Consider the following 21,114-nt stretch of genomic DNA (forward strand, 5'->3'; position numbering starts at 1 on the left):
AAAAGACAGTAGTTTGCAAGTCTGCCTCTCTTATTCCTGTTGATAATTATTTTCCGTCGTCATACCCCAGGAGCTTTTTCTGTTTCCAGGAGTAGGTCAGGTTCTGAGGAAAGGGCTGTTCTGCAGAGGAGAACTAATGGATAGCTATGTTCAAGTTCACGCTGGCTGGCCCAGCAGAGAAGCAATCTGTCCACATGATCTGTCAGCTCTTCAGGGGTATTTTGTTGTGTTTAACTGTTTAGATGCCTTTTACCATAGTCACAGATTTCTTGTTTGCTTTCAGTTTATCTTTTTTTAAAACCTATTTATAAACGTCTATAAAATTAAGACTTTAGTTCATGACTCACATTATAAACACTTTTTTTTACTTTCATTATTTTTTTAAAAAATGGACTACTTACTTTTAAAAGACTTTACATTTTGAAATTGTTTTTTAAGTCCAGAGAAACTGTAAGAACACCCAGAGATATTCATCTCAGTTCCCGGTTTTTAACATTTTAACATTGAACCACACTTGTTTTACCACTCTTTCTAAATGATGCCTCCTCAACCTTTGCGTGTGCGTGTGTGCACGTGTGTGTGTGTGTGTGTGTGTGTGTGTAATTTCTGAGCCATGCAGGAATAAGTTCCTGTGTTTCTTAAATAAAAAAAAAAGATATCTTTACATGGATGTGTGTATGTACACCAAATGTGTGTGGGTGCCTGCAGAGGCCAGAGAAAAACATTGAATCCCCTGGAACTGGAGTTATAAGCTGGCAACAAAACGTGGGTCCTTTAGAAGAACAGTAAGTACTCTTACTGCTCAGTCATCTCTCCTGCCCTTGCTATGTCCTTTTGCCCTATGCTGGTTTGGAGTTTTGTTTTTAACTCTTGGTTACAAGGTATCCCAGATTCATAGTTGCCTTGTCCTAGGGGATCAGCCATTTCTCCAAGGAGCTCTGATTCAGTTAGAGAATGATGGTAAAATCTAAGTAAGGGCACCGGGTATCACGGTTGCCACCAGGACATAATTGTTCCGAGGCCTTAGGACACAGAGAATGCATATGTACGCCACATAAGCAGACATGTCTATCTGTCTAATCGAAATCATGCATTCTGTCATGCACACTTGAAATAGCAGCATTCAAGAGACTAAGGCAGGAGTATTTTGAGTTCCAGGCCAGTCTAGGCTATTTAGACCTTGTCTCAATAAAAGAAAAACCGTAAGTTCATACTAGTACCCCTGATTTCAGTTCACCATCAGGAGTCATTCCAGGGCCCTCACTAAACATTTGGAACTCTATTTCCTGGCAGTTAGACCCCTGATTCTTTTATCCCCCCAAATGGTTTACTCCTTTCTGCTATATGTAGCCCGTTTCCAACCTTGCCAGCCACCACTTGGACTTCTTCAGGAAGAACGCTCTCCTAGGACTAACCCTTCGTGGCTCCTTACATTGCTGTCCCTACAGAAGGAAGAAAAAAAAAGGGGGTCTGAAACAACACAAAGCAAAAACTCATTTGAAATTCTGGTAATTAACTCATATACCTACAAGTTTCTTTTTTTTAAATTTATTAAAGATTTCCGTCTTTTCCCCACCGCCGCCTCCCCTTTCCCTCCCCCTCTCCCAATCAAGTCCCCCTCCCTCGTCAGCCCAAAGAGCAATCAGGGTTCTCTGCCCTGTGGGAAGTCCAAGGACCACCCTCCTCCATCCAGGTCTAGTAAGGTGAGCATCCAAACTGCCTAGGCTCTCACAAAGCCAATAGGTGCAGTAGGATCAAAAACCCATTGCCATTGTTCTTGAGGTCTCAGTAGTCCTCATGGTCCGCTATGTTCAGCGAGACTGGTTTTTAACCCAGGCTTTTTCAGACCCAGGCCAGCTGGCCTTGGTGAGTCCCAATAGAACATCCCCATTGTCTCAGTGTGTGGGTGCACCCCTCGCGGTCCTGAGTTCCTTGCTCGTGCTCGCTCTCCTTCTGCTCCTGATTCGGACCTTGAGATTTCTGTCCGGTGCTCCAATGTGGGTCTCTGTCTCCTTTCATCACCTGATGAAGGTTAATATTCAGGAGGATGACTATATGTTTTTCTTTGGATTCTCCTTCTTATTTAGCTTCTCTAAGAACCCGAATTATAGGCTCAATGTCCTTTATTTATGGCTAGAAACCAAATATGAGTGAGTACATCCCATGTTCCTCTTTTTGGGTCTGGCTTACCTCACTCAGGATAGTGTTTTCTATTTCCATCCATTTGCCTGCAAACTTCAAGAAGTCCTTGTTTTTTACTGCTGAGTAGTACTCTAATATGTATATATTCCATACTTTCTTCATCCATTCTTCAATTGAAGGGCATCTAGGTTGTTTCCAGGTTCTGGCTATTACAAACAATGCTGCTATGAACATAGTAGAGCATATATTTCTGTTGTATGATAAGGCCTCTCTTGGGTATATTCCCAAGAGTGGTATTGCTGGGTCCAGGGGTAGGTTGATGCCGAATTTTCTGAGAGACTGCCACACTGCTTTCCAGAGTGGTAGCACAAGGTTGCATTCCCACCAGCAATGGATGAGTGTACCCCTTTCTCCACAACCTCTCCAGCAAAGGCTATCATTGGTGTTTTTGATTTTAGCCATTCTGACAGGTGTAAGATGGTATCTTAAAGTTGTCTTGATTTGCATTTCCCTGATCGCTAAGGAAGTTGAGCATGCCCTTAGGTGTCTTTTGGCCATTTGAACTTCTTCTGTTGAGAGATCTCTGTTCAGCTCAGTGCCCCATTTTATAATTGGGTTGATTAGCCTTTTACAGTCTAGTTTCTTGAGTTCTTTATATATTTTGGAGATCAGACCTTTGTCAGTTGCAGGGTTGGTGAAGATTTTCTCCCAGTCAGTGGGTTGCCTTTCTGTCTTAGCGACAGTGTCCTTTGCTTTACAGAAGCTTCTCAGTCTCAGGAGGTCCCATTTATTCAATGTGGCCCTTACTGTCTGTGCTGCTGAGTTTATACGTAGGAAGTGATCTCCTGAGCCCACTTGTTGTAGAGTACTTCCCACTTTCTCTTCTATCAGGTTCAGTGTGTTCAGACTGATATTGAGGTCTTTAATCCACTTGGACTTGAGTTTCCTACAAGTTTCTTTTATGTCTGATTGTTTACAACTCAATTTTTTTTTCCTGTGGTTTGTTAGTTTCTTTTGAGACAGATTTCTTTCTGGCCATGGATCCCAGGCTGGCTTAGAATAGATATCCTCCTTTCTCAGCCTCCCAAGTGCTGGGATTACAGGTTTGTGCCACCAGGCCTAAAGTAGATCTTATCTTTAAAAGGGGGGGTAATTAGGTGAGTTGACCCATAAAATGCAAACACCATGGTTCCGGAAGGCATCTCAGAAGGTGGGCAGAAGGCTGGAGCTGAATCTTCCATCTCCTGCTCCCCCAATTGATGTATCCCAGTGGTTTGAGGCTGAATCAGGTAGATGGAGCTAGACACAGGCTGAACAACGCTCCATTACAAAGATGTAATAATTCTATAATGCTTAAGGAGGCTGGAGAGGGACTGGCTTTGTGTGTTTAGGATCTGGGAGTGTAGCTTAAGATGTAGGTGGAAGCTGTGTGTGCAGACCTCAGCAGGGAAGGTCATAAGGAGAAGGGGGGGGGGCGGGAGGGATCCTGCCAATCATCAACATTTAGGCGTCTGGTTAAAGAAAAGAGAAGGTGGCAGGGAGGTAGGAGAAAAATCTGCAGCCGACTGCTTCTGTGAAGCAGAGGAGGGAGTGACTCACAAGGTCAATTAACAAGTGGCCTGATAACTTCCCACTGTATCTGATCCTTTGGAAGTCCCTAAGACATTTTGGCCGCTGTGCTTTTGGTCGCAGTTTAAAGAGATGCCCCCGGGACATGGACCCTGTGTGGCTAGTTGGTCCGATGTCTTCTAATCCCATCCTTCTCACCTTTCTCGATCTGTGATTGATTCCAATTTGTTCCCCCTTCTTATCCTGTGTCCTAAGCAGTCAATGCTGTAGCTGAAAAAGAATAGTCACTCAATAAAATTGTGCTGGCTGACACTCCCACACTCCAACCTATAGAGGGAGCTGAAGGAATGGCACTCACACTGATAGGCGGGGCTAAAGGAAAATCACAGGGGAATGGTAACCTATAGGAGAAGCTGACACAGAATCTCCAGGAAAGTATTTCCCAGACATTATAAACCCTAGGAGGAGCATTGGTGGCCCGCCTTCCAGACATCTCTGAGGAGGACTTGCACGAGGAGTCTTTGTCAAGGAGTTCCATCTTAGGTAATATTTATTAATAGTCTCTTTCTCTCTCTGGTACGTGATACTGATTTTCCATTTACGTGAATGATACGGTTTTCTATTGGAATAAATGTAGAAAATAAGATTTCTAAAGACCTGTGTTTTAAAAATTAACAGCAAAGAAAAAGCTGATCTAGAGAAACGTGTTAGGGACGCAATGGTTCTAAGCAATATTCAGATATGGTCCAAATCATAGGGATAAATAGACATAAAAACTTTGATACAGGAACCCAATGGGTCATGCTGGCATGTAGAAATGTGAGGAGCTGTTTAACCTGTGTGGAATGCTCTTTTGGAGGGTATTTTTTGGATTTCCTTTGGGGGATTCTGCTCTTTCCTCTGTAAAGTGTGGTAAGAAAGGACTGGTTGCCTCACCTTTAACTTCTTGGAAAACAACCCCATCTTGTCTTCAAGGACAAGAGGTAACTTGCAGGAGGCTTAGGGGATAGGGGCCTAAAAGCCCTTCAGGGCTTTGCTTGCTTATCTCTCTGATTAAAGGAGAGCTAAGGTCAGAATGCATTCTGCAGAGAAAGAAAATTCTGGTCAAGTTCCTGAGGCCTGGTGCTTTGAGCCCCCAAATGTTCAGGCTAACTCCTCTGATGACTACACTGAAATCTAAGTGGGGTGAATCTGTCTTCTGGGCTCCTCTCCCTTTGGGGCCTGGGGAGTTCTGGAAAGAGAGGGGACTGTGTTTGCAGGTGAAGGGTCAAGAAGTGTAGGATTTCTGCCGTGTATGGTGACATGTACTTGTAATCCTAGCACGTGGAAAGCAGAGGCAGGAGGATTTATTCAGTTGTGATCATTCCTAGAGAAAGAAGACCTAGAAGTGGTGTTCCTTGAGAGTTCAAGAATATTCTGTTAGCCTGGTGTGGTGGCACACACCTTTAGCCCCGGGGAGGCAGAGGTAGGTGGATATTTGTGAGTCCAGGGCTAGTCTAGTTTACAGAGTGAGTTCCTCAGCAGTCAGGGCTGCACAGGGAGACCCTTGTCTCAAAACAAAAATGTGTTTTATGTTGAGCAAGGTGGTAGACTGTGTTCCCTTTTCACATTTTTAATTAATTCTGAATTGATAGTCGTCTAGATTTTTCATTCTTTTTACATTTATTTATTTCCTATTTCTCATGTGGATGCACGTGGTTGAGAATGCCACAGTATGTCTGTGGAGGTCAAAGGACAACCTGAGGCAGTCAGTTCTCTCCTTACACCACGTGGACTTGGGGATTGTCTCAGCTCATCAGGCGCGGTGACAAATGTCCTTACCCACTGAGCCATCTCACTTACCCCGCTAAATTTTTTTTTATAATGTATTAGTGTATATAACTAAAGGACCTTATATCTTTGTCTTTGTTTCTTTCTGTATTTCTGTAAGAAACGTTTGGGGGAGCATGGATTTTCACTGTGGCTCAGAGGCTGAACCTCAGCTTCTTATTCTCCTGCCTCAGCCTGCCAAGTAGCTGAGACTACAGTTGTACACTGACCTGTCTGGGAGAGATTCTTAGGAGTCCTAAATTGCTAGGTCAAAAAGCGGGCGGGCGGGCCGGCGGGCATTAGCCCCCATTTTCCCTTTGGTAAGGTGACACAAGCTCGGGGCATATGTAAAAATTCCTGGGCTTGGCTGCACGCGACTTGCACAAGAAACCAGTAAATTTCCAGCCCCCACTTCTAGCCGAAGCACTATTGACCACTGATGGCTTCTGGGGGAGGGAGACTCAGTTTTCTTTAAGGATGTGGCCCCTGCTAGGTCGACTGCACTCCAGTGGACACACGGCACTCAGAGATGTATGGGCAGCACAAACTGGACCTAGTGGGTGATTAAAAAAAGGGGGGGGGGGAAAGAGGGTGCTATGTTGATGTGCATAGTGTGGAAAGGTAGATTTGAAAGGAGTTTAAGGGGAGGATTGGAAGTGGATATTATCAAAATACATTGTTTGCATGTATGAAATTCTCAAAGAATTCATAAAACACATTTAAATTTTAAAATTAAAATCAAACTGGCCAAAGGGTATAATATATCTTTCCTCAGAAGAAACCAATGGCAACAGCGTCTACAGATTCTCCGAGGGGATAGCTGGTGGATTGCATATGTATTTCAATATTTTATAGGCACTGCTTAAATCATGCCTCCAACCTACAAAGATCATACCAGTTTATGAGCTCCTATTTTCCCCAGAAATTATTCAAAGGTTCTAGAAATACCTGATTTAAAAGAATAGATATCATTCATTCATTGGATATAAATTCAGATGCTTCAAAATTCTAAATGAATTCCCTGCCACCTCCCACATCCACCTTTTCCCCCAGAAGCAATCATTTTTCCGTTTCCATGCATGCTTATAGAGAAAGTTTGCATGGACCAAAAACTATATCCACATATTCTTTTTCTCCCCCAAAATTTTGCACAATGGGTTGCATATTTATCTTTGCATGGTGGGGGGCATTGTTTTCGAAAAAGAATCTCACCCCGTAGCCCCATCTGGCCTGCTCTGCAGCTCAGGCTGGCCAGTAAAAGATCCTGTTGTCTCTCGAGCAAGTACTAACCAGGCCCAACCCTGCTTGGCTTCTGGCAGGGGTGGGGGTGGGGAAGGACTCAGTTATCTTTAAGGGGCTGGCCACTGGGAGTTTGACCATGCTCCAGTGAGTATATAGGCATCACAAATTGGAACTGGTATATTTTTTTCTTCTTAGTCTTTTGAGGGGAGCCAACACAGGGGTGGTAGACCTGGGAGGACTGAGAAGTGAATATGATCGAGGTGCATTATGTGAAATTCCCAAATAATCGATATAAATATTATGTTAAAAAAAGAAGTAAAAAATAAAAAGTCTCTAAAGTGGTCTAGTGGAAGATTGGATTTTAAAAATGATACACAATAAAATATTATTTATTCAAAAAAATTCCTGTTGTCTCAGCCTCCCAAAGACTGGGCTAGGCCATCATGACAGCTAGCTTACATTGCCCCCTTCCCCCTCAAAATAACAATTGTTTATTTTCCTTATTACTCTGTGTGGAAGCTGGATGGTTCTTTTGTTCAGGGGCCCACACAACCGATCTTAACTTATCAGTTAAGTCAGTTGGAGAACTGTTGATCTGTCCTGGCTCCAACTGGTATTATCAGGCCCTCCCTCCAGGTCTGTTAGCCTCCAGACGGCTAGTCTAAGCTATTTCTCATTGTGATGCCACCAGGCAATCTGAGACCTCCTGGCTTCTCCTTTTATGACACTTACCTTTTTTTTTTTTTTGCTCTTTTCTTTTTCTTCTTTAATTGTGCGTGTGTGATTTAGATAGGACCTTATGTAGCCCAAATTATCCTCCAACCAAGGATCTTGAACTCCTGATCTGTGCTACCTGACTGACTCCTCCTACTCTGATTTATTTTTCTTTGTTTTTGTTTTCTTTTTTTTTTTTTTTGAAAATATGATTTTGCTTTGTAGCCCAGACTGGTGCTTGACACTTTTTTTTAAAATACAGAATCTTACTATGTAATCCTAGCTGGTTTAAATCTCACTATATAGACCATTCTGGCCTTGAACATGTTTTGTGGTGATCCTTCTGCCTCACCTTCCCAAGTACCTGGGATTCCAGGTGTCATTTTTGTTTATTTGCTTGTTTTTCTTCTCCCTTATTGTTTTGAGGCCTCCAAATGCATGTAGCCAGGGGGAGATTCGAACTCTTTACTTGGAATGATACAATTTGTTTCATGTCTTTTTCCATACTGGCTGAGCAGATATGTTAGGACAGTGACCAAGACTTCTTTGCATCATGTTAATACTCAATTAGCATTTGCTGGATGAATAAATGATAAAACTGCTCGGTTCTCATACTCACCAGAAACAGCCCACCACCTACTTTAAAAAAGAAAAAGGAATGAGCAACAGGGAGGCAAGGAGTAGAATCTAAACTCATATTTTCTCTAGTCTCTTTCCACTTTCAATTCTTGCTCCCTTTCCATGCCAGTATCTCCCTCCTATCCTTTCTCCCAAATTTATGTTTTCATTTGTTAAGTAAAACCTTCAGCAGTGTCTGTGTGCATAAACGATGCACCCTCATCAAAAGTCAGAGAAATTGGAACTTCTCTGACACTTGCATATAAAGTGTGTTGAAACACCCCGCTTCCTTATCTTTCTGTAATGATGTCCTCATGGAGCAAAACTCGAACCCTGAGAAATAACCAATGCTAAAATCATTCCAACATAGGCTTCATCTTCCTGCTGCAACCGTTTCCCACCATCTCACTGCGAACACACAGGGTCTTTACTTTTGCTAACTAACTTGCAACTCTAACCGCTATTACTTCATTTCTTTAAGAAAATGTATTCTGGGCGCCAGAAATAAATATATCAATAGACATTTGAAATGGAACGCGTTGCCAGATTGGCAACGGCACATTTATGAGTGCCTGTTGGTGGAATTTATTAATGAGCCCTTAAGCTAGCAATTATCCACGTGGTGTGTGTGTTTTCATTTCCTTTCTTCCCTATCCCTCCTTTTTTGTAAAAATCATTTTTTTGATACAGGGTCTCACTTTGTCACCCCGATTGGCTTGGACTCACTATGTAGATCAGGCTGGCCTCAAACTCACAGAGAACTGCCCATCTGTGCCGCTTGAGTGCTACCATTAAAGGCATGAATACCATTCCCGACCTTAAAGGGCTTTTTTTTTTTTTATTTGTTTTGCTCTAGTGAGATAAGGTCGTTTTTTATAGACCAGGATAGCCTTGTGCCCATGATCCTCCTACCTCTATCTCCAGGCTACTGGTATTACGGTTGTACACAACCATACCCGATCATCATTGTTTTTTGTTTTGTTTTGTTTTTCTCCCACTAGAAATCCTTGATGCATTTTATATTGTTTTCAATGTGTAGAATAAGGCCTTCTTTACATGTTGATTTTTGCCTTGAAGTTGAATGAGTCACTTGATTTCACAAGCCTAGAATAACAGACTTTCCCTAAGATGGTCGTTGTAAAAGGACCTCTTGGTAACAGATCCCATTGTCACTGATACGGCAATTATAAACTGACCCGATAAACATTGCTTTGTCATTTTGCCCAGTCGAAAGGCATTTTAGAAAGAAAATCACATGCGTTAGACAGACAGAGCAGCTTGATCCTGCGAAAATGTGTTTTCTTCCTATTTTTATAGGTGGTTTAGAGTTTTGATAGACTATATAAATAAACATGCTGATTAGCAGAGATGTATTACAGTAAAATGGTGTGTGTGTGTGTGTGTGTGTGTGTGTTTAAATTCTTTGATGGATGGGAGTTTAAGTTAGGATCACTCCAGATTTAAGTTTAAATTTTGGGGAATAATCTTTCCATAAGGTAACAAGAATGTACTGTCTGCCGCTTGGAGACTATGTGAGATGCGGGGGGAGAATTGTCTAAAGTGGAAATAAAAAGTCTCTGTAATTGCACCAGGTGGAGACAGCTGTGCCGTGGAATTTTCTACACAATCAAGCACATATTCTATATGCTGCGCTAATTTGTTCTATGAAAGCGCTTAAACATTGAGGATGTTTTTGAAAAGAACTCAGTGCCGTCCAGGATATTTATTAAAGTTTTATGGGTTAGCACCCTACTGTGATGAGCTGAACGGGGGGGGGGGGGGGGGGGGGGGGGGGGGGGGCGGGGGTGCTAAGCGAGGATTCAGAGTCTAGAATCCAGTCCTAGAAGCCCTGTCTCAATTACCTGCAGATGTCAGTGTGGGCCTGAGTGTGATTCAACAGCGTGTTCCAGGATGTGGTCAGATAGCTTGAAGCCCAGTTGTGAACCAGTTGCTTATTAAACAAACACCAGTTCCTTGTGGATGAGAAATATGAGCTGTGAGAGCCTTTATGCACATGAAATCAATCAACCTCTCTCTCTCTCTCTCTCTCTCTCTCTCTCTCTCTCTCTCTCTCTCTCAAAATTTAAACAGGCATGGAAACTCTACTTAAACAGTTTGCAGATTATGCCCCCTTGTTCCCACTCCTGATGGTCCGACCAGCCTTTCTTTGATTAGTTGTAGTGCTAGACAAGCGGAGTTAATGTCTTTGGGTTTATTAAATTTGACTTCAAACCAGATGGCCAGCCTGAGGTTGCATTATGAGCCGGGTTGGGCTATTTTCTTGCTGTTAAAATGTGTTTAAGCACAAAGCTAAAAACACGATTGCCACTGTGAAAGCAAATCCATGTTGCCACTGCTCGTGGCCCATCCTTTCTCCTCTGCGGGAGTCTCCTTCTCATCCGTCCCTGGGACATGCGCGGTCAGAGCATTTATTTAGCTAGGAAACTCTCAGATACACTTGTGTTGCCTTATAATGTCAAAACACCTTTCATTCCCAGGCCATGACCCAACTCTATCTGCCATCTGCTTCATAGCTCACAAGCTTCCTCTCAACTATGATTATGTATTTATATATGACATGTGTGTGTGCATATGTATGTGTCTGTGTATGTGTGTGTGTGTATATACATAAGTTGCTGGTAGCTTATGTTTTCCTAGCAACACAATCTGTTTGGCAGAAGACTGAGAGAAGGAAGTCTTTCTGAAACAGTAAGTTTCTTTTGAAAAGAATCAATTTATGGGTTTTCCTTTTCTACTTTTATTTTACCTCATTTTGATTTATAATTTATTCAGTTAGTTTTGACACAGTGTCTCACTGTGTAGCACAGAACCAAACTCCCATGTAGTCCATAATGGTCGCCTTGCCTATAGCCTCCTAAATGCTGGGGTTACAGATGTGAACAACAAAGCCTGGTTCTTCTCTTTTCTCTTTTGCTATCTTTTATATTTGTAAAAGACATTTCTTTATCTGCTGAGTTTCTTCCAGTATAAAAAAAGCTTTGTTACTGGCCCAAACAATCTGCCTTTTATATAATTTTCATCTAAATTGTCCAGTCAAGGTTCACTTGGGGAGTTATTTTTATTACTTTGATTATTTTGTACATAACTGAACGCTCTCTTAAATCTGTTTGTCTTTTATAAGCAAACTATACAAATCACTGTGAAAAACTACCCTGACCTGCGGCTGGAAAAGGGCACAGAGTATCAGGACGTCCCACATCTGTCCAGTGTAAATTTCTCCTGTGTTTTTTTCCTGGTCTTCTTGGTGTGACTTATGGGTTTGAAATATTGAATTTATACTTTGAGAACATTTGTCAGAGCCCGCTGGTCTTTCAAATCAAGGCTCTTATTCCACCTTGGCAGCGTTTCTCTTATTTTCGCCAAGGCGAACGAATTACGTGTTCCCAAGTACCCACGTTCTTAGCTTTCTGATCAGCCCAGCTGCATGTGTGCTGAAAGTGGTGGGGAGGCAAAGGTAGAAAACGGTGTCTGCTTTCCCTCTCGGTTAGCTCAGGACATCTCGTGTTGTTGAAGGTTGCCGTGGACTTTCTGCAGGCATCTTGGGACGGAAACAAATGCTGTCCTGTCAGCTTCTTTCACATAACACCCACATCTAATTTGCTTCGGGCTTATGGCATGGTATTGCCCTGGTGAAAGTGACTGGTGTTTCGTTATCATCTACAGCAATTGTGGGGGTCTCTAGGAAGAAGCAACACAGAGGCTGTTTACCCACTCCCCGTCCCCTCAAACAAAGGGAGAGACAATGAAAGGGGGAACGAATTTCCGTGCCGTCCTGGGAGCCTAGTGTCAAGAAAGGAGTGCGGTAGAGCAGCATAGCTCTGTTCCTTTGACCGGGGATGCCGTGTGCCTTTCAGTGCACACCATAGCCTCAGCACTCCACACAGCTTCCACAGAAAGGACAGAGTCCTTCTCAGAGTTAACTGTCCCCCGTGGTGGCGCAACGGGCAGAGTTAGCTGGATGTGAGAGACAGGCTTCTGTGTCTCACTGGCGCCATTCATGGATAATATAAACATTTATTCTTGGCGCTTTTTCTGTAACGTCAGTCGTATAGGTGAGAATTAGTCACTTAAATGGTAAGATTGAGACTCAGTTTTGTTTGTTTGTTTTTAAAGATTTATTCAATTTTTTTATTCTCCAAAATGACTTTTTGAATTTTTATGTATATAACTATTTGCCTGTGTCTATGTTTGTATATCATGCCTGGGGCCTGCAGGGGTCTAAAGAAGACATAAGATCCCTGAGGGGGAAAAAATCTTAGGTTTTTTTTTTCCTTTATGGCTGCTTACCATTTCATTGCATGTATGGGTCATGTTTTTGTTAGCCTTTCACGCATATCTAGTCTGCTTTCATATCGTGCCGAAAATAATCACAAAACTGACTGTTCCCATTGCTTTCATTTCAGTTGCCTTCCATTTGAATAGGCATGTAGAGTCACTGGCTACCATAGAGGATAGTGTAAAGCTAGAGCAAAAAGATAGAGACGGGAGCCAAGTGTGGATAGGGAGAGATTCTAGAGCAGATTGGAGGTAGTGATATCCAGGAAAAAAATCATCTGGGAACAAGATGGCTCAGTGGACAAAATGCTTGCTGTGCAAGACCTGACTTTACTCCCTGGAACTAAGGACAGAACCAAGCCCATTAAATTTTCCTCTGACCTCCACATGCATATCATGGTGCATGCATTTCCCCCCCCCCACATAAACAATACATTTTTCAAAAACAAATTAAATCTTTACCTATGCCATGCGCTCTCACACTTCTCACGGCTAAGGGTATGGGGGAGGGGGTGTGACCTGACCACAGTTTCAAATTTTCATCAATCTAATTGTCAAGTTGTGAGGAAGAGGCTTGGAGGTGGGCTTAAGGAGGAAAATTAGAATCTGCCCAATATAATATGTGTAAAGAACAACAGGCGTGTGATGGAAAGAAAAGCGAAGGCGGCAGCGTGAACTGGAGGTCTAAATGTCCTAACGTGGCTCAAATTACCATGAAGTCAAATGGGTATCATTCCAGAGCAAGTTTCTCACGGCCTGAGAAAGAAGCTTAAAGAATCTGGAGGAGGGTTGGTCTATAGCTTAGCCTTAGAAAGCTATGCTCAAGTGTATCCCAAGAGCTGTGTATCATAAATTAAACATTTCCTAGCGAATTCTATTTTTTCCCGGTAAATCTAAGCCTTGGTAGTACACGCTATTTTTAAAAGAATCTCACCAGACAGGTTGGGCCCCTCCTGCCTTGGTGGTGTTTGGGTAAGGCGACCTGACAGATTCCATTGCTTGCTCACCTCTTAATCGCACCGCTTTAGGGCTGCTCCCCCACTCATCTCCGGTGATTGGATTAGGGCTGGCAGGGACTTCCTTATAGACATAAAGAGTATAGTATTATAGTATAAGGTAGTGTAAATCCATTTCTGTTTGACAGCACCCTTCCTAGATGGTCTTGGGGTGGGAGACAGGGTCAAGAGAAGCTTTTGACAATATGAAAACTTTTTGTGGAGAAGATAAGTGGAAGGAATGAGCAAATAGAAACCAACCAGACAGGATTTTTCTGTTATGTTTCAAAGAATTATGAACTAAAGGGGGGTACTTTTTCAAGCCTAGGTATCAAACAGCAATTTAAAAACCTGGATTTTTTTTTAAAAAAAATAGAAATGTCTCATTAGTCTTTTTCCTGCTTTTCTTCTTCTTCTTCTTCTTCTTCTTCTTCTTCTTCTTCTTCTTCTTCTTCTTCTTCTTCTTCTTCTTCTTCTTCTTCTTCCTCTTCTTGTTCTTCTTCTTCTTCTTCTTCCTCTTCTTGTTCTTCTTCTTGTTGTTCTTCTTCTTGTTCTTCTTCTTGTTCTTCTTGTTCTTGTTCTTGTTCTTGTTCTTGTTGCTCTTGTTGTTGTTGTTGTTGTTGTTGTTGTTGTTCTTCTTCTTCTTCTTCTTCTTCTTCTTCTTCTTCTTCTTCTTCTTCTTCTTCTTCTTCTTCTTCTTTTTAATGTCACATACATGCTAAGCAACTGCTCTGGCCTGGCTATATCTCCAGCTCCTCTTTTACCTACAGTCTTGAGAGTCTCACTAAATTGGCCAAGCTGTTCCTGAATTCACTCTGTGTTGTCTAGATGGGCCTTGACTTTGCATCCTCCCGCCTCTCCCTCCTGAGTATCTGGGATTACATGTCTATGCCACTAAGCCTAGCTCAGTTTCGTATTTTTAAATACAGAACAAAAGTATGCCCTTTAATTAGGCTTTCCTGTTAGGCTTTGCAGCTCATTTTCTTTGCATCCACATACTCTTGGAAGTGGCTAATTTGCATAAAAAAACCCATGATGAGTAAGCCTTATTAGAACATCCCCACCGATGTAAGGCTGAAGCTAAGCACACATCTCATTTATTACAGTCTGGTCGCCAGAAAAGAGCATCGTGGCCTCTCCATTCTTTATCATTCTAGCCAAGGCTTTAAGGGAAATAAAACAGATATTGGCTCTTCAATTTGCCCATATCAGACCTAAGTGATTTCCTTTCTTGCCAGTCGTTTTATCCCTAAAGAAAAGTAGTCCAGAGAAGCAGGATGACTCCATTGGTAAAAGTGCTTGACACGCAAGCTTGACAACTTAACCCGAGTTCAAACACCAGATCCTACAGTGGAAGGAACGGAACTCAGTCTTCAGAACCTAATCCCTGCATGTGTTGTGTGCACATGCATTCCTGCACGTACACACACACACACACACACACACACACTGTGCTGGTTTGAATGGCAATGGCCCTCAAAGGCTCATGTATTTGAATGCTTTGTCCCCAGTTAGTGGAACTGTTTAGGAAAGATTATGAGGTGTGGCCTTGGAGGAGGTGTGTCACTAAGGGTGGTCTTTGAAGTTTCAAACGCCCACACCATTCCTAATTAGCATTCTCTCTGCCTGTGCTTGTGACTACTTCTCCATGCCTGCCTGTGTGCCGTCATGCTCCCCACCATGGTGCTTGTGAAACTGTAAGCCCAATAAACCTTTCTCTACAAGTTCCGTCGGTCATGGTGTGTCTTCGCAGCAATAGAAAAGTAACTCTCTCGCACACACATCAGCATGTGTTCATGTGCACACCCAAAATAATAAAATGAATAAGAGAATTTTGAAAGGAGAAGACATGCAACCTGTTCTAAAACATCAAGATTCCTCCATTTAACTCCTGACAATAAAAGTAGCTACTGGAGTTGCTAAAGCAGATTGAAGAGAAAATTTCTAAAAGTAAAACCCAGCATGTTTCTAAGATACAAAGAAAAAGTCATCTGAGAAGAAAAGCTGTTTCAGTTGTTCAGAACCACTCAACGTTCTTTGATATATCTTTGTAGTCTCTTTCCTATGAATTTTTTTAAGTAGACCAATGTGAAGCAAGTTTACAAAAGAAAAAAGAACTTTGAGTATCATATTCCTTTTATGAGGGAAAAATGTCATGTTTGCTTGTTATATTTACTTAGTCTTAAACCAACTTTATATTTAGAAGTTTACTTTTTAAGATACTAAGTAGCTTGAAGCAAGGCCAGAAAACAGGATTATATTGTGCTACGTTGATAAAAGCAGGAAGAGAAACAAATGACATGTTTAGTGATAATACCTGCCATTGGTAATAACCTTCTTCAAGTAGGTGATAGATATTCTTTGAAGTCCATTTACTCTTCTGGGAATAAATTTAAAGACCATGAAGTTCTGTATTGCATTGAACAACAATTTTTGTTTTAATGTATCAATAGACTTTTAATATTTTCATTTAATTGGCCCTCAATGTGTATAAGAGTTCATTCTAAAGTGTAGCTTTGGGGATCATTATGGCTTGACATATGCTTTGTTTGTTTGTTTTTTTTTCTATCAACAAAAACACATCCCTTAAACATAAATTCTCTTTCAATCAAGCAAATTTTTTTTTTGCTTTTCTCAAGACAGGGTTTCCTTGTGTAATGGCCCTAGCTGTCCTGGAACCAGCTCTTGTAGACCAGGTTGACCTCAAAGATCCACCTGCCTCTGCCTCCTGAGTGTTGGGACTAAAGGCTGTAGAAATAAGGAGCGGCAGGGCTGCGTCCCCAGCACCCCGACCGCCTGGCTAGCTTATGCCCGAAATAACAACACACAAACTGTATTCATTTAAACACTGCTTGGCCCATTTCTATCTAGCCTCTTCTAGGCTAATTCTCATATATTAATTTAGCCCATTTCTAATCATCTGTGTAAGCACCCCAAGGTGCACTTACCGGGAAGATTCTAGCCTAAGTCCATCCTAGGTCAGAGCTTCATCCCGTATGCCCAGGAGAGCGAAGCAGGGCCTCTGCTCCAGAGAGCAGAGCTGTCAAATCTGAGCTCACTTCCTCTTCCTCCCAGCATCCTGTTCTGTTTACTCCTCCCACCTATGTTTTAACCTATCAGGGCCAAGGAGTTTCTTTATTGCTTAACCAATGAAATCAACAGATTGATACATGACACTCCCACATCAAAAGGCATGTGCCACCACCGCCTGGCTCAATTAAGCAACTTTTAAGGAAACTGCTCAAAGAAGTTCTACTGGATACCTGCAATGCTTGTCTTTACATATACTAAAGTGTCAGCTGACTTCCCATGTTTCTTAACTATAAGGTTGGGTATGGTGGAGCACACCTGTAATCCTGGCACTTGAGAGAGAGAGGCAGGTAGGTCATGAGTTCAGTGCTAGCCTGGATGATGAGGAGAGTTCAAATACAGCTTGAACAAAGTGAGACCCCCATCTCAAAAAACAGTAGCAATAGGTATCATGTATTTTGTTAGTTGTTTAATAAGAAGTAATATCCACATAAAATTTTCTATAAATATAAATCTTGAAAACAAAAGAAAAGAAAAAAAGAAAAGACAGAAAGAGAGAGAAGAAAAACAGCTTAGGCTAAACATGGTGGCATACATCTGTAATCCCAGCACCCACATCAGGGGGCTCATAATTTAAGTTCCTATAACTTCAGCTCCCAGGGATCTGACCTCCTGACCTTCTGACCTCCACGGGCACTGCACTCATGTGCACATCACACATAAGCACACACATACAAAGAAAAGTAAAAGAAATCTTTAAAGAGAGAAAGGGGATAGAGAGATGGCTCAGTGACTGAACCCTGGCTGCTCTGCCAGAGGATCCATATTCAGTTCCCAGCACCCACAGTGTGGCTCACAGCATCTGCAACTTCACTCCCTGGGATCCAACGCTCCTCTGGTCCCAACAAGCACTGAATGGACATGGTATGCAGACACAAATGCAGTCAAAACACCCATACACAAAACAAAAATAAACAAACATTTTTAAAAAAAGAAAATTCTTCTTTTTAAAAATGTTATTTATTTGTCCTTTCCTTTTCCTCCCCCCAATTTCTCCTGTATCACCCTCCTTGCTGGCTTTCAAATTTACAGGCTCTTTTTCATTACTTGATATTATATATGTATATGTATATGCATATATATTTCTAAATATATAAATACAACCTCCTCAGTCTGTATTTTTAGGATTTATTTATGTGTCTTAAATGTCATCCTCCCCCCACCTCCGCCACCATGCAGTGCTCAATGAGGCCAGAAGAGGGCATTGAATCCTGGAATTACAAATGGTTGTGAACTACCTGGAAGGTTCTAGAATTGTACGTGGGTCCTCTGGAAGAGCAGCATGGACTAGAGACTGTAGAGACTGTGTTGGCTAATTTCTTCTCTTTCTGCCTTCCCTCTCTCCTTCCTTTCCCCCTCTATTCCTTTCTGCCTTTATGAGCCATTGTCTCTGCATGCACAGGCTGGCCTCTGCCTCCCCAGTGCCTGTCACAACTCTGCTGCTACCCTGTCACTCTGTTAGATGGTTCCACTGTTCTTTCCCACGCTGTGGAGTCGATGGTTTTATGGTAGAAAATGGGAAAGTTGCTTTTAAAGAGTTAAGTGGCCTCGCGAAAACATTCATGCCATTATTGTTATTATAAATGTCCCCAGTAGGTTTCTAGAAGCTAGTGTTTTCCCTACATCTGCTAATGGGCCCACCCATAGGAAATTTCCTGACTTTCAGGCCAGGGCTCTCTTTTGACCCCATAATGTCTCTTTTGAAAATGAATAAGCTGAGTGAGCAGCCGAGATTTTCTTAAGGAGGCCTTACTATTTCCCCACCCAACAGACATTTATTTTCTCTTCGCTGGCAGAGTGCAAACTTCACTACAGGCCACCAAACAAAACAGCGTCTTCTTTTCAAACCATTAAGCTCAGTGACCAGGCAGCTCGAAATATAGCAGGGTGTTTCCCAGGGAGGTCCGATCAACATTCTCCCCACCCCTGTACACATTCATCTTTCCTTCCCAGCAGAGAGCAAGCTGTCATAGAAACCACTGGGTCCGCGCTATTTTGGCTTCTTGGACAGCTCAGCTCTAGCCACAGCAAGCCAGTAACTGAACTTTTGGGTACAGAGTAGCCATAGGTTAATGAGTGGTTTCATTTAACTCTAGATGGTCAGTGGTGTTCCGTCCCAAGTCAGGGTAATGCTTAGAAATAAGCTTAATGTGTTCTACATCAACTACAGACAAAGCCCTGTGCTTCTGTGGCATAGTCCGTTCCATACCATTCCTTTTGATTTAGCATACACAGTCTGAGGTTGTTCAGAGTCACTTCAGAGTATATAGTACAGATCGGTTTGCTCCAACCCTGGTCGTTCTTTCAACGCTGAGCAAAATGTTCTGTACACAATATTCACATGATTTAAAAAACAAATTCCGAGTCATGTTGAAAATACAATTTTTGAAGTATTTGCAGTCCAAGAGCAATTGTACTGTTACTATCCAAAAAGCCTGGAAGGCTTCTTTGTTTCACCCCTTCGCCTCAAATCACATAGATTGGTTTAGCAGCCCACCGTGTCTCCCTAACGAGGATGTATGCAGACCTCTTGGCAGTATGGATGCTGGGGCCCATGAGTGGAGTTTGGGCATTGGTCAGCTTTGCCAATGACTGTGATAAATTATCTGTAATATATGGTATGTGATATGGTCAGTGGAGCCAAGCAAGTCACTCTGAGAGTGAATTATTGGCGTTCTGGACAGAAAAGGTATTGGGTCAAATCCAAAAACAGCACTGAATTTTCCTACTCTGTAAGCAGCAAGAAAAATGAGGGCCAAAGTGACCACAATCCTATCTAACTTCTCTATCTCCATTTACTAATATGTTTTTAAAGTCGTTGATGTGAACTCCAGAAAGGCAGTGAAAATGGAGCCAACACAGAGAATTGTAAAGGGTGTCTTCCTGTCTCTTGGGATGGCTGGGCAGTTAGGCAGACAGGCCAGGGGAGGAAGGGTAAGTCAGCCTGCCCAGGGAGACAAGGCAGAGGTAAGACAAGGAACTGAAACTACTCCATAGGCGGTGTGGGAGTTTAGAAAATTAAAAACAGCTCCAGGAAGATGCGAGTGAGGAGCGCTGCTCCCTAAGGTCCACGGACCTTTCTTTGGTCGCACACCCTCTAAAACCATGGGTCACACTGAGTTCTGCAGCCCCTTGCCTGTGACTGAGTTTTTGCAGCTTTGCCTGTGTCTACATACATTGTCCTCAGCCTTGTCTCGGATGAATCTTTCCTTCTCAAAGCTGATTCAGTTCCAAGTTCGCAGAAAGAGCAGAGGAATGGAGAAGGGAGCCGATTATAGCCACCCCCCTTCTTTCCTCTGAAACTAAAGCTGGTGTTTTTTAGCCCAGCACCTTCAAACAAAGGGAGAACGAGTTAGTTTCCTTCTGGGAAAGGAAGGAACCCAGCTCCCTATGGCTTAGGTCGTGCTTGCTACTGAGGCATTAATCAGGGTCCTGACATAGCTGGAAAGGGCTGGTTTCCTATTCATGTATAGAATCATAAAGGGGCACAGCATTCAAACAAAAGGCCAAGGAAACCTCTCCCAAAGATCCTATCAACTCAAGTTATGGACCAAGCGGTCTGGCCAGAAGGGAAAGCCCATTTTAGAAAAGGAGCCTGTTTTTCCAGGCAGTGGCATTCCTGTTACTCCGGATATGACTATAGTTCCAAAGAGGTCACTGGGGTAGACCTTAACTTCAGCTGGCTCTCAGGGAGAGGCCAATTGCTTGCAGCAAGGGCTATTTTTTGTCATCTCTAGCATTAAGGAGCTCAGCTATACTAAGCTTAAGATGGTGGCCATTGTGGTCTGATTGCTCACCATCCACTTAAGCTCTCCATCATTGTTTAGCAAAATACAGTTTTAGCTATTGCTTCGAGCTCCAGCAGATGGAGTCTAATTGGCCCGAGTCAATCTTAATAATTTTTATGCCCCTGGGATGTTTCAGATATACCTGGCTTTAGTACATAGCAATAAAAGCTAAAGGAACATTTGTGTGGGTTTCTAAGGAAATGTTTTTGCATCTCACATACACACCCACTCACACAAAATTTTTAAGAAAAAAAAAAAGAGGGGGAATGAGCATTGGCTGTACAGATCTGTAATCCCAGCTCTAAGGAGACTGAGGCAGGAGGTTCAAGAGTTCCAGGCCAGTCTGGGTTACATACTGAGAGTCTAGCTTTCAAAAATATCAAGAGGACAGAGGTGGGAGAAATGGCTCAGTGGTTAAAAGTACTTGTTGCTCTTCTAGAGGACCCAGGTTCAGTTCCCAGCATCCACATGGCTGCACATAGCTGTCTGTAACTCCAGTTCCAAGGTACCTGACACCCTCTTCTAATCTCCACGAGCACCAGACCTGCACACACTGCACATACATAAATGTAGCCCAAATACTCATATGCATAAAAATAAACTAAAGAAATCTAAAAGGAAAGGGGTACACTTATCCATTGCTGGTGGGAATGCAAACTTGTACAACCACTCTGGAAAGCAGTGTGGCGGTTTCTCAGAAAATTTGGGATCAACCTACCCATGGACCCAGCAATACCACTCTTGGGAATATACCCAAGAGAGGCCTTATCATGCAACAAAAATATATGCTCTACTATGTTCATAGCAGCATTGTTTGTAATAGCCAGAACCTGGAAACAACCTAGATGCCC

At 42.5% G+C, this 21,114-nt stretch overlaps 1 protein-coding gene across 2 annotated transcripts in view; it reads left to right on the forward strand.

The window, feature by feature from the left end:
* Positions 1-4,136: 4,136 nt before the first annotated feature.
* The window catches only part of Plac1 (placenta enriched 1), a 163,707-nt gene continuing 146,729 nt past the window's right edge, over positions 4,137-21,114 (forward strand). The window contains exon 1 of one of the 2 annotated variants that reach the window (XM_050121677.1): positions 4,137-4,254. The gene's annotated coding sequence lies outside the window, so the exon portion shown is untranslated. The remainder of the gene's footprint in view (positions 4,255-21,114) is intronic. The other variant, XM_050121678.1, reaches the window with a different exon arrangement.

Source organism: Alexandromys fortis, unplaced genomic scaffold (genome assembly GCF_014885135.2).
Source record: "Alexandromys fortis isolate MF-2015 unplaced genomic scaffold, M_Fortis_MF-2015_v1.1 scaffold_194, whole genome shotgun sequence".
NCBI classification, from domain to species: domain Eukaryota; kingdom Metazoa; phylum Chordata; class Mammalia; order Rodentia; family Cricetidae; genus Alexandromys; species Alexandromys fortis.